This window comes from Sabethes cyaneus, chromosome 3 (genome assembly GCF_943734655.1).
Source record: "Sabethes cyaneus chromosome 3, idSabCyanKW18_F2, whole genome shotgun sequence".
Taxonomy (NCBI): domain Eukaryota; kingdom Metazoa; phylum Arthropoda; class Insecta; order Diptera; family Culicidae; genus Sabethes; species Sabethes cyaneus.
Window position 1 is genome coordinate 85634703 of NC_071355.1, and position 19354 is coordinate 85654056.

The following is a 19354-nucleotide window of genomic DNA, read 5'->3' on the forward strand; positions in this document are numbered from 1 at the left end:
TCAAAGCAGACTCGTTTACTAGCTTTTATCCCACTCTTAAGCGCTGCGCGTGCAGCAACTAGTGCTACTCGACATTGCCCTGCCTTCGCCCAAATGTCTCACACTGAATGGCAACGACTGGCAGGGCACTTCGTATTTTACTTTTCTCACGAAGAAAGTGAGCTCCGAGGTGAAGCTCATTTCGCACACCAAGTTCCCCAAGAGGGTGCTGCTGTGGCTGACAATCGGCAAGGAAGGGAAATGTTCCGGTTAACTGTAGGAAAGCCCCTCGCAAGGCCGTAGAATTTTTTTGCAAGTAAGCTAATAGAATTACCTTCCATGGGAATTTTATCAAACTCAGTTAGCTGTCTTAGTTTTTTTCACCATCCGAAAAAAGCCCATTTTTTGATGCATACGTAACTCTGCATAACGCTTCACCAGGTTATGCTAGTATTTTTTCCAAGTGTCATTGAAACGATGTTTTGTTAGAAATTTTGTTCGAAGTGTCACGTCTGTTAGTCTGTAATCATACTATGTCGAGATTATGCTCGTAATTTAAATTTAGGTTGGACTCGATTACCCGGTCATCCGGGGTTTTAAACTCTATTAAAAATTATTTATTTTGAAGCTACATGTCTTAGTTTTCACGTTATGTGATAATTTTAGCTTTAATAACCGTAGCTAGGTTAACAAAGGAGATTGGGAAGTTAGAGCAGTTCTTTACTATGCAAACGTATATTCTAATGGAATTTCAAAGAATTCAAAAAAATAATGTTATATACGTTTCAGGTATCAGGTATCAGCATCTTTGGCTCGAGCAGCACGTTCCTCAAAATCATGTGGAAGATTTGTGCCTTGCCCATCTCGCCCGTGTTATCATTTACCTGATGAGGACGGGAAGGAAAACAGGAGGAATAGGAAGGGATTCAGCTCGCTGAATCGTAGCCATATGAGAATTAAGTCTGCAGTGACCAGTCAGTGATCTGACAAGAATACTGCAATTTACCTTAGAGTGTTGCAAAAGTAATTTCCCAACCTTCTCACAAGGCTTAACAATGAAACTTTTCGTTTGACGACAAGTTTCAAGATTTTTCCAATAACGTTCATGTTCAGATGAAAACCAAAATCGAATCTTTTGTTTTATCCAACATGCCGCAATTGGTAAAGCAGGTTCCGGTCCGAAAACCGACTTTTCTGCTCCAGATCTTGCTAGTTCATTAGCCCATTCATTTCTGGTTATACCAGAATGGCCAGGGACCCAAACCAGATGAACGGCACTCAGAATGCTTAGTTCTTCTAATTGAGTGTGGCAGGTGATGACTGCTTTAGATTTGAAATTAGCCGCTCAAAGTGCTTTTATAGCGGCTTGACTATCAGAACAAAAGTAGATAATCTTGCCTATCAGTTCTTTCTGAAGTGCTCACCACGGGACATCAAGTTCATTATCAGGGATATGAACGTCCAGGTCGGCCTGCCACCGACACGAACGATAACGGCCAGCGATGTATCAACTTTGCACCTTCCCGAGTCTTTCTACGCAAAGATGTCCACAAAGTCACCTGGAGATCAGCTGACTAACGAACCCTGAACCAAATCGACCATATTCTCATCGAGGGCCGGTTTTCCTCGAACATCACAACGTACACACTCTGCGGGGTGCGGATATCGACTAGGACCATTACCTAGTAGCAGTACATGTGTGCTTAAAACTACGCTTAAACGGTTTACACCTCGTGACAAAGCCGTCATCCTCGGTTAAACATTTGGCAATTAGATATCCCGCCAGTTGCCGAAAACTACACACGCGTACTGGAGTAAGCTCTGTCTTGCTCTGTGGAGCTAGATGCTTCGACCCTCGAAAACGGATACCACAGACTAAATGATACGCTCGGCCGTCAACGAGGATGTGGAAACCTCGAGCGCACGAAATGATTGGTTTGACGGAGAATACCAGCAAGCGATAGAGAGAAAAAAAGCTTGGAAAACTAGCTAAGCATATCCACGAGAGAGAATTTGGCAAAGTATCGACGAGCGCGGGATGAGTTAATCACGATGCTGAGGAGAAAAAAGCGCCAGAAGGAGGACAGAGATCGTGAGGAGCTTGAACAACTATTCCGGACTAATGACACGCACAAAACTTGTGCGTACCCTTACGAGTTTGTTTCACCTTCTCGTAAAACTTACGAGAAGGTGAAACAAACTCGTAAGGGTACACACCTAAACCAGACATGTGTAGGGACGAGGGAGGAGGGGATCTAATCACAAACGAGAGCGAGGTAGTCGACAGGGGCAAGCAGTTCTTCGATGAGCACCTCAACGGCGATATAGCAGAAGGAGACGCAACGGAAGTTAACCTAGAAGTACCTACTAACGACGACAGTGTGTCGGCTCCCGATCTTGAACAGATCCGGCAAGAAATCGGTCAGCTGAAGAATAACAAAGCCGCTGGAAAGGACCGTTTCCTGGCAGAACTCTACAAAAATGGCCAAGAACCCCTAGCAACGGTACTTCACGGGATAATTTCAATGATTTGTGATAAGGGGAAACTACCGAAGGAGTGGCTAAAAGATGTAGTCTGTCCCATCTACCAAAAGGGCGATTGGCTAGATTGCTGTAGTTATTGCGGCATTACGCGCGTCAACGCCGCTTACAAGGTGATCGAATCGCGCATAGGGTTGTGGCAAGGGGATGGACTGTCCTGAATGTTATTCACTACCGCTATTTAAGGTGTGATCCGGCGAGCGGGCATCGAAACGAAAGGAACAATCTATAGCAAGAGAAACCAACTCCTAGGTTTCGCAGACGACTTCGACATCATTACTAGAAACCTTGGCAAGGCGGAGGCAATCTATGCCAGTTCGTATATTTTGGGATATATTTGGGAGGTCACCGCCGACAATAATGCGAGTAAGGAGATCCAACGACACATTCAAGCTGGAAATCGAGCCTACTTATCCCTCCGCAAGACGCTTCGATTTAGGAGCTTCCGCCGCTGCACAAAGTTGACGATGTACAAAACGCTAATCAGACCGGTAGTCCTCTACGGACTTGAGACTGTAACTTAAGTGACGTAGGCGTATGAACCACGAGGTGCAGCCACTACTTGGAGAGATTCTCATCGTACACCTGACGAAAGTAGGCGGACTACGGTAGGCCGGCCATGTAGCAAAGATACCAGACAACTGTGCAGTGAAATCCATTCTCTTCAAGAACTTCACCGGTACCAGGAATAGAGAGGCTCAACGTGCTAGATGGCTCGACCGGGTTGAAGCCGATTTGCGTGTGTCGAAACGCGCAACGAATTGGCGACGAGTAGCTCAGGACTGAGCACAATAGAGAGGAATTCTTGATACTGCAAGAGCCACAGTAACACAGATCTACTGCGCACAATTCGTGTTCTTCCGTCTTCTGGCCATCATTTCCTGAATGGCTGCAATATTGACTTTCGTCTTTTGCAACTATCTTGCCAGGATAGTCGCAGGTGTTGTTTCATTTTACTCCGTTCCTAACATGGCATACAGCCGCGTACACGTTAAGAAAACAAAAGTATAAAATTGTACGTATCGATGCCCTCTGAACACTTCTAAAATCGGAGTTACTGCAAAGCAAAGCCATGGGTATAACCATCCTGTAGAGAACTTGACCCTTCCTTATCGACCGGCTATTAGAGTACAGGACAATTACGGGGCTAGTGCAATGATCCTACTGAAATCCCCCGAGTAAGGCATGGTTGGTGCTGTACGTTAGAGATGGTCGGGTATGAAAATTTGAACACCTGAACCCGACCCGTTCCCGATCAAGAAAAAAATTAAAAACCCGTACCCGACCCGAACCCGCAAGTTTATTATTTTTGATACCCGAACCCGACCGCAACCCGACGGGTATGGGACGGGCCCGGGTACCCGACCATCTTTAGTGTTAAATGTGGTCAATAGAGATACCCGACCCGACTCGTACCCGGTTTCAAAAACAAAAATTAGGAACCCGTACCCGACCCGAACCCGCAAATTATTTTTTTTCAATACCCGAACCCGACCCGAACCCGGCGGGTACGGGTACGGGTGCGGGTTTCGGGCAAATTTTCCGCTACCCGACCATCTCTACTGTACGCCTACTGCGATATCTCAGCTGTTTATTAACCAATAAAGTTGATTTTTGGTAGTTAACTAGATTATATCGGACACTAACAATATACCAAATATCAGTTTTATTGATTACTAGCTGACTCGACAAACTTCGTATTGCCACAAATTAAACTGTGTTGTACATAAATCGTGAATCTCGGATGACCTTTGTCACAATCTCAAGTTTTGCAAGTTTCTGGAGAGTTCATGGATGTTTTAATATATACATTTTCCTCATAAATAAAATGATAAAATAAAGTGGATAGCATTTAAATATTCGCTATCATAACAAACCATTTCGCCGAATACCATTTTGCGGAACACCAATTCTCGGTTGATCATAACGCGGAATATAGAGTTTCGCAGAATACTATTTCGCGAAAAACCTTACGTGGGACGTACTATTTCACGGAAAATCTTTTCGTAGATAGTACGATTGCAGGGGTGACCCAACTGAAGAAAAGTAATAGAGGTCAGTAAATCTAGGAAAATAAATAAACCTAGATAGACGTGCTCTCTACGGGGGCTGCCCCCTCGCAGTGGCCGGCGCTTCCGACAGGTCGCTGGCAACACTCGCGGTCTGTGGCCTTCTCGCGCTGAATCATCTAATGTTACTATTGATATTTTTTGGTGGTGTTGTTATTGACTAATGTTTTATGAAAGAGTCTAAAATTTCTCTAGTTCGATTAATTTATGAGTTACGCAAAAATTTCTGTTTTATTTGTATGAGAGTCCTTATCCCCCTACCACAGGAGTGAGGGGTCTCAAACCATCATAAAAAAATCCTGCCTCCAAAACCCCCCACATGCCAAATTTGGTTCCATTTACTTCTCTAGTTATGAGGATATTTGTGTTTCATTTGTATAGGAGCCTCTTACACTATTGAAGGGGAAGAGATCATCCTCCTTTAGGAGGGGAATCCTCCTAAAGAGAGGAGGGGTCTCAATTCACCATAGTAAAAAATAATTGCCTATAAAAACCGCCACATGCTAAGTTTGGTTCCAATTGATTGATTAGTTCTCGAGTTATGAAAATATTTGTTTTTTATTCGTAAAGGAGCCCCCCCTCCCAAAGTGGGGAGGGGTCCTAATTCATCATAGAAAAAATTTTTGCCTCCAAAAACACCAACATGCCAAATATGGTTCCAATTGATTGAATAATTCTCGAATTATGAGGAAATTTGTATTTCATTTGTATAGGAGCCCCCCCCCCTCCTAAAGTGGGGAGGGGTCCTAATTCATCATAGAAAAAATTCTCCAAAAACCTTCACATGCCAAATTTGGTTCCATTTGTTTGATTAGTTCTCGAGTTAAGAAGAAATTTGTATTTCATTTGTCTGGAAGCCCCCCTTCTTAATGGGGAGAGGGATCAAAATTCTTCTCCTGAAAAGGGAGGGGTCTCAATTCACCATAGAAAAAAATTGCATACAAAAACATCCACACGCTGAATTTGGTTCCATTTGCTTGATTAGTTCTCGAGTTATAAGGAAATTTGAATTTCATTTGTATGGGAGCCCCCCCCCTTCCTAAAAAGGTAAGGGGTCTCAATTCATCATAGAAAAAATTCATGCCTCCAAAAACACCCACATGTCATATTTTGTTCCATTTGCTTGATTTGTTTTCGAGTTATGAGGAAATTTGTATTTCATGTGTATGGTAGCCCCCCTCCCTCATAAAAGGGAGAGGGGTCATTATTCCCCTCCTAAAGAGTGGAGGGGTCTCAATTCACCATAGAAAAAAATTGCATACAAAAACATCCACACGCTGAATTTGGTTCCATTTGCTTGATTAGTTCTCGAGTTATAAGGAAATTTGAATTTCATTTGTATGGGAGCCCCCCCCCCCTTCCTAAAAAGGTAAGGGGTTTCAATTCATCATAGAAAAAATTCATGCCTCCAAAAACACCCACATGTCATATTTTGTTCCATTTGCTTGATTTGTTTTCGAGTTATGAGGAAATTTGTATTTCATGTGTATAGTAGCCCCCCTCCCTCATAAAAGAGAGAGGGGTCATTATTCCCCTCCTAAAGAGTGGAGGGGTCTCAATTCATCATAGAAAAAAATTGCATACAAAAACATCCACATGCTAAATTTGCTTCCATTTGCTTGATTAGCTCTCGAGTTATAAGGAAAATTGTATTTCATTTGTATGGGAGCCCCCCTCCTAAAAAGGTAAGGGGTCTCAATTAATTATAGAAAAAAATTCATGCCTCCAAAAACACCCACATGCCAAATATGGTTCCATTTGATTAATTAGTTTTCGAGTTATGAGGAAATTTGTATTTCATTTGTATAGGAGCCCCCCTCCTAAAGTGAGGAGGGGTCTTAATTCACAATAGAAATAATTCTTGTCTCTAAAAACACCCACATGTAAAATTTTGCTTCATTTGATTGATTAATACTCGAGTTATGCAGAAATTTGTGTTTCATTTGTATGGGAGCCCCCCCCCCCTCTTAGTGGGAGGAGGGGTCTCTAACTATCATAAGAACCTTCCCTGGCCCCAAAAACCCCTATATGCAAATAAGGAACATTCGGGCAGACAGACAGAAATCCATTTTTATAGACATAGATTTGTAATCCCTCTTAGTGGGGGGAGGGGTCTTTTGCCATCGAAAGAACCTTCCGTAGCCCAAAAAACCCCTCTTGCAAATTTTTACGCCGATTGGTTTAGTAGTTTTCGATTCTAAGAGGAACATAGGGACAGACAGACAGATAGACAGACAGAAATCCTTTTTTATAGGTATAGATTTGTATGAGACCCCTCCCCCTCCTTTTAGTGGGGAGAGGGGTCTCTAGCCATCATAAGAACCTTCCCTGGCCCCAAAAACCCCTACATGCAAATTTTCACGCCGATCGTTCAGTAGTTTTCGATTCTATAAGGAACATACGGGCAGACAGACAGACAGAAATCCATTTATATAGGTATAGATGAACAACTAAGGAATCGCCGTGGGCGTACATCACCCCCTTATTCGGGGGACTGCTGTAGTTTTTATGCTCATTGACTTAAAATTTGGGTAATATCAAAAATTTCCAACTAAATGATGATGATGAGCAAAAATCAATTAATCATCACGTTAGAATTGGTGAATTAATCATCATAACTTTAAAAATATTTACTTGCTAATCCCTTCCTGGTCACTTGTTGCTTCGCCAAACCTGTATACAAACAAAAAGGGATGAAAATCACTTTTGTTTTACGGTGCTGCCGCTTGGTTATTTAGCTCCGTGGTGTTTCCCCTCCGTTGCCGGTTCGGAGAGAAAGCACAGTGCAGTGATAATAAGTAAGCTTTCCAAGCTTTGAATTGACTCCCATAACATATTGCCGGTATTGAGTTTGTCGACACCAGGAAGCTTTGCAGCAGAAGATATCATCTGTGATGTCGGGTATTCTGGCTCTCGCGCTCTCAGTAGTACGCGCTTTGTTTGTAATATCTCACACAGGTGTTGGTGTTGAATAAGAGGGTGGTGTGAAACATGTTTACGTTACCTCTCGCATGAATGAAGCGCGCGGGTCATGCCTGGATCGATGTATCCAAGCGAGAAACGTGTATTGAATCTATCAAGGGTTTACTTTTCTGTTTTGATCTCACTCGCCGAAGAGCGCACAAACACATATTTTTCTTGGGAAATAGCGCTCGATTGTGTTGACAGATTGGCACATGTTTCATGTTATGTGTTTTTGGTTTACTTACATCCCGAATTCCCATGACTTGTTGAATATGTGTTAAAATATAGGAAGATTATTTTGAAATGACTTTAGTATTCTTGATATAAGTAATAGGCTTTATATTAGAGAGCTTTATTTTACACTCTAGCAGCATAAGTTGTTATGTCCAGCATTGCCACAGTACGAAATCGGTGCCAACACGTAACGTTCTCTCCGTGCAATTCGCTCGTCGGGTTGCGACTTGCGAGAGGCATCTGCTATCGCGACTGTTCCGGTCTGACCCGGTTGGGTGATTGTGTGTTTGTCGACAGAATCAGACATAGCACAACATGGCTTAATAGCTGTTCGTGTTCGATAATATTATATTAAACGCGATGAAATTGCCGAACTCGAATCAGTTGAGTTTCGAGTATCGCCGAGGCCAGTCGTTAATGGCTGTAAGTTTGCGGGCGCGTTCTTTGGACTATCGAAGAAGTTGATTTCATCCATAGACAGTGAATGAGGAACCTACACACGAAGCCACTAGCAGCAAGAAAATCATCGACAATACAAAAAAGTATAACTTTGAAAAAAAATACGGCAAGTTTCGAGTGTGGGAGCCGCTAGCAGCAAATTGTATTCTTTCATTACTGCTGTTTTTTGGTCTCTACAGCATCTTTTGCTTTACGCATCAGAAGAGGTTCTTAAGTTCTTTGTAGTGAATGATTGTAAAGTTTTTGTTGAATCAGTGCAAACCCATATTGAAGAATATTGAACGAAGTTGCGAAAATCTCACTTTTGTTTGATAGCTCCAAGTGACCTATATTCTATGTAGAAATTGAAGCTTTGAGGAACATCCCAAAATTGTGAACGCTAAACGAATGGGTCTTTGTTGCAAGGCTTTGGTGTGCATTAGAGGGACCAATGTGTGCAGCAAACTAGCTCTCGGCAGCATGTACTTACCGTACTGGAGCTTACATCAACTCCTGTAAAAGCCTCGTACGTTCCCTTCGTTGACGAAAAGGGCTGTAAACAAACTTGTACATTAGTGCGCGTTGTAGGTGGGCAAAGGGTAGCGACGTTGCGGTGTAGGATGTCAAGAAGCAGTAGTTGAGCATACGGCAGCATAGGCAACCATCAGCCTCCGTTTGCTAACAACGCGGCAACGACGACACACAGTGCGGTGCTTGCCAAGTGTGTAGTGTCATTTTTAATGCTAACCTGACCACAGACAGTACGGAAGCCGACGGGCACTGAGCAGAGTTCGTGTATTTGCTACCACCGAAAGAGCATGGTAAGAGAATGTATAATTGATCGAGATATGCTACCGTGGTGAACCAATCGGGCTATACATTAGATATGTTTTGATATCGTAACTGGTTGGATATAGAGATTGTTTAGAGTACTTTTTTATTAAATTAATTATAATCGATCTCTCTGGTATCGACATTTTTGGTATGCAGCAAAGCAAGGATTTGGGAATGCCTTCCTGGAGCATGATGCCTCTGTATCGATGTACCTCGTAGCCAGTTGATATAGTTAACAGATAAAAATTGTGGAGAAAATTTGACGGGTAATATTGAGTTTTATTGAATTAACTGATATGATACACGACGGATTTCGCGCCAATTCGCCCAGAGGTTGGCATGAACCTTTCAAAATTCAGTCACATTTTGTGTGTGCAAAGAGTTCATGGAAATAAACAGCTTTGCACACTTGGTTGTTCCTAAATTAGTCCAGGCTAATTTTTGGAAACAGCACAATTTTTTTCTTTTTTTAAATAAAAAATACATCTCGAAAATTATAGGATCTACAAAAAATAGGTCCTACATGATCTATTCTATGGGCGACTTTTAGATATTTTCTGATAACCTGAAAAAAATAAATCTAAATTTCAACACTAAAAATAGCATTTTAAAACCTGAAAATCGATTTGCCAAAATAGGCAATCTCAAAGGCGCCAAAATAGGCAAGATGCACAAATTTAAGAGAAAAAAGTTTATCTAACAAAACTTTTTTATGTCCATGCTAAAAAATACGATAATTTTCGTTAGTGTATAATATCAACGTGAAATCAAAAGTTTGTCGGTTTAAGGGGACATGAACGACCAAAAATTTTGAAAAAATCATTATATTTTTATTTCAGATTTTGATTCTGCAGTCTTTTCCGCTTATTTTGATACTAAATTTGTAATGATCCGACCACGGGAAGTAGCCGAAAAACGATCATACACATAAACATTCCAGTGCGGCGTGGAACAACTTCGGTGGAATAAAACGCCGCTCCTGAAAAACCATGATTTTTAAACTCCTGTACACCCCAGTTTGACAAAACGTTTGGGACAGGCAAAATTTTGAAAAAAATTAAATGGGCATTAGATGAAACCTATTGCATTCAACGTGAAAATTGTGTTATTCTGAAATATTTCGAAATTTACAGTTACCATCAAACACCGGAGATATCCCAGGTTATTCGGCAGTATGTCAAAAACTGACGTTTTCATCGCTTGTATCTTTTTTATCATGGAAATTTAATAACATTTGTCCCAAAACTAGACTTAATTTCCAGTCGTTTAGCGACAAAAGAACGGAAATCCGTTGAGAAGCAACCAAGTTATGGCCATTTCCGTGCAATCTGTGATAGCAACATTCCTCACTCTGACCACTTTAGGATATGACTATCAAACTTTAAGGTTTTACGAGCCACTGGTACTAGAAGCTTTTTCAGGTCCGCAGCTTGCCATGGCAAGCCCGGTAGCAGATTATCCCAAGCAACAATTTGAATTTTATTGCACTTTTATTGCGGTATTTATGACCAATTTTGGTCACCAGAACCATCATAAGTGTGTAATAAAACCATCATTATTACTTGGGTATGGGTACATCGGAGAAAGTTCATAAAGTCAACATGGCCATCAAGGTAGGACGTTACTGACAGCGCTTCCACAACTGATTTCGCGGAAATTACTACATTTTAGTTACTATTCGATTTTTTGGCTTCCGCTAAAATGTTATATATTGTAGAAGTTATGGCAATTTAAATTTTGCCTGTTTTGATCATTTTGTTAAACCTCTGTACATCCCTCAACCCTGGATGACAACATCTAAAATCGATGCGATCATGCTAATGACTATTTTTGCATGAAAGTACACTCAAAAGAAGCTCAAAAGGTTTGATTTACATAAACAATCATTATCTGGACCATTTTTTATCGTTTATCCAACACTCCATACAGTTATTTTTGTATTCAGATTCATCACAAAATTCAAATAAAGCATGTAACTCAACCACAGATTCAATCATTTTATTTAAAAGTAGAACTGGTCAAAATTCCCGAAAAATTTTTTTCGCAAATAACAAAATTAAGTCTTGAGAGTTATGAAATTTTATTTAGGCTTATACAAATCTGAAAAAAAGTTTATGTCTTGGTCTCAAAATTTTGTTGAAGGGGGGCAAGAAAAAAATAATAACATCAAACCTTCAATAATTAAACAAAAGAGAAGATTTCCAATATTAAAAATCTAATACAAAACTTTTGTACAGTACTTAAATTGTAGCTCAAACCGAACCAACCATCAAAATTTATCGACATAAGCAGATAATGTTGGATCCTGGTAGAGAGCCATAAACATGCGTGTCATTCGGTTAGTGTCCTTGTATTTTAAAATAATCCAAATCCGTGCCACTTACTAGTTCAGAACTCCGTAACCACGAAACAGTATGAATATCAGGGCATTCCTCAGCTGATGTTAGTTCTTCAACAACAGTGTGTATTATATTAAGAATGCAAACCGTTTCGATAACGACACTAACACTCGAAAAAGCTCGCAGCTCTTAAACATCTTTAATTCCTTCTGGCAAGGGTGGTTCGATCACCTTGGCTCGTTTTTGATTCGTTTGTTAGTGCCGTCTCAGCCAGATGGAATTTGGGGGAGTTGTGTATGGGACATTTGTAGAGCTAGTGTAGAACAAATTGTTGTATGCGGTTGTGCAGAATGGAGCCGGACTGCATCTTTTGTGTTCATAGTAGGTACTGTACGGCTTTTCATACACCAGCGGATTAGGGCACCGTAGGTACAAGGGATACAGCAAGCCTTTGTTCGGCAGTATTAAAGGTAGTAACTAGTTCTGCAGGTGTTCCATATATAACATTTTCGAGTTTTGCGCCGGTGAGGCGGTGCTGTCAGGTGAGTCACAATTGAGTCGGGATGGTCGAACCATCCCTGCCTTGTGGTAATCAGTATCAGGATGACTTTGTTGCACGCCTCTCCACTGCATCTTGCTTGGAAAGTTACGTAACGGGTGATGACTAAAATTTTTGAATTTTTTTCTCTAGCTGCCAAAAAAAGACAAAGATACATGAAGAATATCTGATTCACCGAAATTGAAGATACATTGTCCATTGTTGGAAAAAAATTGATGTCGGAACAGGAGCGTTGTACGGTCGTCATGTCAACTTTGCGAATGCATTTCTTGATTCTACCAATCAGCTGTTTGCTATTCGTGGGTCTCCAGTTATATCTGTACATCAAGGAATTCAAAATCCCGAAGAAATCTTCGATTGGGCGCACTGAGACGGATTTGTCGGGTCGAGGTTTTTGGGCACAAATGGGATCGAATGGGTACTCAGGAACGATTGTGTTTTTTTGGCGTGATACGATGATGCTCTATCCGGCCAAAACGCGTATAGTCCATCTACATGATGTTTTTGTAGAAACGAGATCAAAAGTTTCTTCAAACATTCGTCTGGTGCAGATCTTAATTGATTGTTGTTGAAGGCACGAGAAAGAGAACGATGTCCTTTTGCGTCCATAATGCTAATCTTCCACTAACTTGCTTGCGAATAGTTGTTGGGCATCTTAGGATATGGTAAACAGTCGAAGCCGCAACATAATCGCTTTTTAAATGTTTTATCGGATACTTTTTGCCGAGATGCCGACGACAGTTCGTAGAAGTGTACAACGCGCTCCCGAAATACTTTTTGTTTCGACGCCATTTTAAGCAAAACTGGGCAAGTGTCAACAAAACAAAATATATTGACAAAAAGAGGAGAGAGAGCTAACACATAAATACTTTAATTTCTCTCTGAGCTTGTTTGTTGTTGTTTATAGGGCCCCGAAAAAAATCCAAAATTTTATTTGCCACCCGTTATCTTTTTCTCATCATCTCCCAAGATACTTTTCGAGCAAGTAAGACACACATAAGTGCTAAAATGGTACCACTCTTAAATTATTCTGCAGGATTGATAACTAAACGATGAATGTAACAGAAAGGTTTGGAAGAGTGCTCACTGCGCATAAAAAATCCTTATCTAGCTCAATAAAAAAGCAACATGCCTTAACATGACTTGATATGATGTTATGATCGCGGCGACCATTGATCCCAATAATAGTCATAACATGCCAACAGTCAGAAAATTTTAAGTCTCGAACACTTCAGTGACGTCTTTCTGCATGTATCCAATGCATGGTAAAAATTGTACTTTAAATTTTAAGTTTAACGTCCATAACATCCAAAATTAGGGTAGCCAAGTACCTACACTACGGTATAAAACGACCAATTTTGAGCCCCAAAAGCACCGATAGCTGATATTCTGGAGTGTCTAATTTGTCTTTTATCTTATCATGTACCTAAGACGGGGAAAAGTAAGCCCACTGCAATTCGAAATATCTCTGTCAAAAGCGATACCAAATTTCACTAGTGTATTGTTTTAGATTGTTGCCTCAACCAAATTCGGTTCTTTTAAGTTGAATTAAAATGGAACAAAATTTATACCAAATGGATCCAAAAGCCTGATTGCAACCATTACAATTTTCGACATCCGGAACTTAAAGGTTAAGCAAAATAGTCGTCTGTGACTAGCAGCAGCAATCAGAAAGCACAGTTGGTGAAAGAAAGTTGATCGAGACTAACGGAATGCATTTTATGCATTTATTAGGTATTTAGAGATGTAAACTTTTCTTTGTTTGATTATAGTCACTTTAACAGCAGCGTAGGTCATTCTGACATCTGCGGGGTTGGGATTTGAACCCGGGTCCTCGGCGTGAGAGGCGTGAATGCTAACCACTACGCCGGGATTGACCCCAGATGTAAACTTGTTGAACTGTAAAAAATCTGATTATCACTAAAGAATGCAACATAATAATATGACACTTTATTTTTTTTTGCCCCATCACATTTCGAAAATTTTTGAAGGAGGGGTGACATAAACTTGTTTGCAAATTTGTATAAACCTTATTAAACAAAATAATGACTTCAGTATAACAAACTTTTGATTTCTCGTTGATATTATACTTACTTACTTACTTAGTTGGATTGTCGTCCTAAGACATGACCTGATGAAAAATTTACTCGGATGTGGGCTACCGCTCTCCAATTCCGTGGATACCGTGAACTCTCCGTCAGACATCGCTCCACCTGGTCTAACCATCTTGCCCACTGCGCCTCTGGTCTTGTTCCGGCATTCTAGCAGTATGCCCGTCCATATATCCGTTCAGCTTTAGCCCCCTTTTGAACATTGGGTTCGTACAATATCATAATACAATGCAATTGCAATACAATTAACTTTCTGTAGCAAGGTTCACAGTTTTCATATAATTATTGTGATATTGCCGAAATTTGCTATAAAATAAACAAACTTCAAACTTTTTGACAAACTTCTTCTGACGATAAGTTCTACGTCGATGGTCTCTAGGGACCGTGCAATAATTACGTAAGGCCTTTTTCCTCATTTTTGAACCCCCCTCCCCCTTATATAAGATTTTTGCCAATCCCCCCTCCCCCCCGTACAAATTCTTAGTAAGATTTTTTGAAACATCAAAATTCTAGTTTTATTTAAAAAGATAGACATTGAAAGAATATTGAAACAGTCAACAAAGTTCAAACAAGTTCATAAAAACCAAAGTTCAAACAAATTCATAAAAAAAAACAAATAATATCAATTATCTATTGTAAATACCTTAACGGCCCCCTCACGAACAGAACGTATTTCAGCATAGAGGTTGTCAATAAATGTTGGTATATGCTCAGAAACTCACTAGCGTTCACCTAATTCGCATTGATCCAATCTAAATAGTCTGAAAACGTGTCCTCGTCAAGTAGTATACAAAGAACTTCTTTGCCTCTTCTAGATGACACGCGACATGGTCTTATGTTGGAATTGGCACTGCGTTGCGTCTAATGTACAGACTGTAATGACCGCGGTTTCCTTTGAAGCAAAATACTGACCCCACTCTGGTCACATGCGGCAGGCAAGATATTTGGGAACAGAAGAACAATATATCCCAAGAAACATTTTTGTTGTATAGTAGCTTATCAAGCACTTGTTCCATTGGTACAGCTATACATTAGTTGTGTAAGCTATTTTTAAACAAAAATATTTCTCGTGATATCATAAGGGATTGCGGCTGCCTTGCGGGATTGAGATAGGAAATTGCAACGAAATATGTTGGAATGATCCCGGGCGATCTGTAGAAACGAATTTGGTGAATTTCACATCGTTCTGCATAAATAGTATGAGCGCCAAAGCGCAAGTGGATACAGTTTATACTGATTTGAAGGCCGCTTTTGATACCGTTAATCATACTATTCTTTTAAGCAAGTTGGAGAAACTTGGGTGTACCACAAGATTGTGCAGATGGTTGGAAACTTACCTTACGGATAGGTAACTCTTCGTACAATTTGGCAACTGCCAGTCTGCCGCGTTTACAAATGGTTCTGGTGTGCCACAGGGTAGCAATTTGGGACCATTGCTATTCTGTATCTACATAAATGATGCAGCGTTACTACTCAATGAAGATGGAAGGCTTTTCTTCGCTGCTGATCTGAAAATCTATCTTGAAGTCAGAATAATCGAGGACTGCAGAATGTTGCAGAAGCTTCTGGACTTGTTTAGTGACTGGTGCGTAAGGAATCAATTGTTACTGAGTGTGGAGAAATGTTGCGTCATCAGTTTCCATCGCACTAGAAGCGCAATAGAGTTCGATTACGAAATTTCCGGATCAAAATTGAATAGGGTAGAACAGGTGAAGGACCTTGGAGTATTACTTGACGAGAAACTCACCATGAAGTCCCACATTTCTGCCATCGTTGACAAGTCCAATAGTAGTCTTGGGTTCATATTTAAGGTGGCTGGTGACATCAGAGACTCTGGAACAAGTAGGCCAACTGCTGTTTCCTTGAGTGGACAAGGCTAAAATACTCAGCAGGTTGCTATGCATTTCCGTGCAGCATGAAAGATTTCGACACTTCACAACTTACCTCATCAATTTAAAAAAATTTGTAACAAATATCATAAGTTGCTATTAAAAATGTTACTTTTTCATAATTTTTTCGTGTGTGAAAATCTTACGTAAGAAATGATTAAGATTTTGTAAGATTTCGCGGAACCCCCGCTCCCCCCATAATGCCTTACGTAATTAGTGCACGGCCCCCTAGCATCTCTAGCCTAAGTCTTATGTCCAAAGCATGAGGGCAAAAGGTCTATATAGACGGCTTAGTAGTGTAATTGGTTAAACTACACGCTCAACTAGAGATTGGGAGCTGTGAGTTCGACTATCACCTTCGCTAAGTCTATATTTTTGCCTAATATCAAGAATTTTCAGTTTGCCTGAATCTCCATTTCTCGCATTAAGCATTTATTCTTCCCCAACAGAAAAGTAAAGCCGAATGCTATACGTCGTTAGAAAAAAGAAAGAAAAAAAAACATAATGAAAAATGTTACACTTTGTGGTGTAACGATGTAACCATCGAAGTATATTTTACAATTCCTTCATAAATTTTCTACTGCAAATTGCCTATCAATTTTTCTAACATAGGGTCTTTTTCTAATTCCCGTCGTAATAAGTAAAGCCAGTCTAATTTTCATCATTTGCAGGATGGATTTAATGAATACTCCAAAAGTTCTTGTGCTGATTTGACTAAAACACACTTACCTGCCGATCCGTGAACTTTGACATTACTAAAAAGCGACTATTAAAGCATATTATTGAAATTACGCAATTGACTTCATTTCTAAAATTCGTCGTACTGGTTACGTTGTACTGACGGATTTTATCCGTCCATCAAAATTTTTCATCGTCCGAACTAAAAATCACAACAATGTTTACGAAGCTAACGCGCATGCATTTGTGTAGGACGGCATGACATATGTTATTCTACAAAATTTCTGCAGGTCAGGTCAGGCGAGTTTTCCTGGCTGTAGAATAACGACAATGCCTTGCGTGAGTTAATTTCATTTATGAATGACGGAAATTAAAACGATTAGTCGACACTGTGTTCTTCGTCGCACGAAAAAACGTAGGAAATTTGGCTGGTAGGACTTCTTTAATGATAAAAGCATTTAAATAGATCTCAGCTCACTTTGATTGATCGCATGTGATAGACAACAAACTAAAATATTAGGGAATAACTAGTTTTGCATTGTGTGTCATAAAAATGCTGATATTTTTAATAATTTGTGTTGGATAGGACGGGAATAGGCAATTACGACGATGTAGCAACATACCCTAGGTATAATAATATAAAATCTGAAGCTTGATTATTTCAGCTACCACAGCAACGTAGATATGATTATTAATATCAGTAAAAATCGAAACAAAAAATTAAAAACACCGTGAACGATGGAATGTGAGATTGATTAATTTTATAGGGCTGGCGCATAGATACAGCGAGGAAATGCTTGAAGAATTATATCTAACCGCAGCGTCGTGTGCCGGCAATCGTAGTGTTGCTGTAGGTATCGATTTTCCACGCCTTTATTTGGTATATAAATAAGTAATAAACAAAGACGGCGATTTTTTTGACTAATATTAATGTGAAGAGTAAAAGGCTAGACCAGTCGAGCAAACGTAAATAAATTTGCTTATTTATATGCCGTCTTCTGGTAAAATATATGTAGATATTTATTTACTATTGTGCTTATTTTGTACGGTAGCGCTATTTCCCCTGGAAAAGCTCAAGCAGCCTCATCAACAGTTATGGTACGCTAGAGACGCATCAAATCTAGCTTTATTTGAAATAAATAGGTAGTCTGCAGATATGCAGGCAAAACACAAAGTTGTTGAGGTTAAGGCGTGACTCGCAAGCAAGCAGTTTGGTATTTGCACGCTAGCATTTTCTCGGCGCTCTTTGATGTAACGAAGCAACAATTCTCAAAGTATTTGCATTCATTTCATTGTTGGTATAGTATCCGTTTTAATCCGTTATAGTGATTCTCAAGGATTTCGTCATAGAGCCAAATTGATACCTAAACATTTTGAATCTGTTTGAGGCTCTGAGAATTGTTGCAGCATTATAATTTAAATTGTTACCATTCGGGATATCCAATGCAGATTTATTGAGCAACATGTGAAAGTATGCTGTTATTTACAATAAAAAAATTGAATTAATAGCATTTTGGACTCGCGTTTATGAATTTAAGCCACTCCAGAGTATATCTCATTAAAATGGTGTGCTTTTCAAGTTCAATTCGGAAAATCTCAATAAAGGGCACATAGTAATGTGATAATAATCAAAAATCGGTCTTTATATCCGTTAATGTTTGTGATGTAACCCAGGTGATTGATGATTAACAGTAATTCTGATTTTGATGGAGGTGATATTGTTGCATTACAATGCAACTTACAATACCCGTCACATTCTGCAGGAGGCAGTGATGTATCTGATACTGAATGCATGCTGAGTCATTGAATGCTTGATGATCTCGTTATACAAGGGCAAACTCAAAAGCAAACACTGGTACACATTTGCAAGGAATTGATGATAATTACTATTGCGGGGCGGGGATTTCATTTTTATATTACCTCGAACCATATCGTTCACCAGCACATGGTTTTCCACTTCAACTTAAAAGGTATATTTCATACTATTTACCTAGTTTACCTCATTTACTAACGAGAAAAATTTTTGCTTTAATGTATTTAGATTCCTGTCACTGAGGTTCATTTTGGAGATAATTACCCTACCGTGTCAGCGCTGTATTCGTCGCGTCATCAGAAGTAATCTATTACCTTGCCGTCTATATGTTAGTCCTTCTATGAAATGAAACGTTTTTGTCATATTCTCTACTGCACACATGAAATAGGTATCGCGATCTGTCTACCGATGACATTGATTTGTAGCTGTGCCGGTTGACATTTCAAGTCGTGAAAAATTTACAATAAAAAGGGTTCATTCTATCTGTGCGTGAAAGGGATCCAAGGCAAGTGGAATATTTTATGTCATGAAGTGGTCCGTGCCTACCAGCAGGGTAGTGCCGGTATATCTGGAAAACTTGCAGGTAATGATTGCACGTCAGATGTGATGCAAGACGAGTACGTACTGGTACCATTAGACATTACCAAAATCATAGACCTCTGTCGTATATCAATATGGTTTTAACTGGTTGAGTATGAAATAACGAACCTTTTGCTAACGAGGGCGTATGAAAGGGTACAATAAATTGAGGGTGGCTTGAGGATACCGATATGTAACACATATCGCGGCATGCATCAATATAAAATAAAGCATTATTTCAATTAAGATTGGCTTCTGAAAAAATAAGAACAGACGAAAAAATATACAAAGGGTAGTCGCGCAGCTAAGCACATTGTAATTTATTTT

The 19354-nt window shown here is 39.8% G+C and overlaps 1 protein-coding gene across 3 annotated transcripts in view; it reads left to right on the plus strand.

Annotated features, from left to right (window-relative positions):
* The first annotated feature begins 8184 nt into the window (after positions 1-8184).
* LOC128740067 (calcium/calmodulin-dependent protein kinase kinase 1) overlaps positions 8185-19354 on the plus strand; it is a 190919-nt gene continuing 179749 nt past the window's right edge. For all 3 annotated transcript variants that reach the window (XM_053835577.1, XM_053835576.1, XM_053835579.1), the window contains exon 1: positions 8185-9046. The gene's annotated coding sequence lies outside the window, so the exon portion shown is untranslated. The remainder of the gene's footprint in view (positions 9047-19354) is intronic.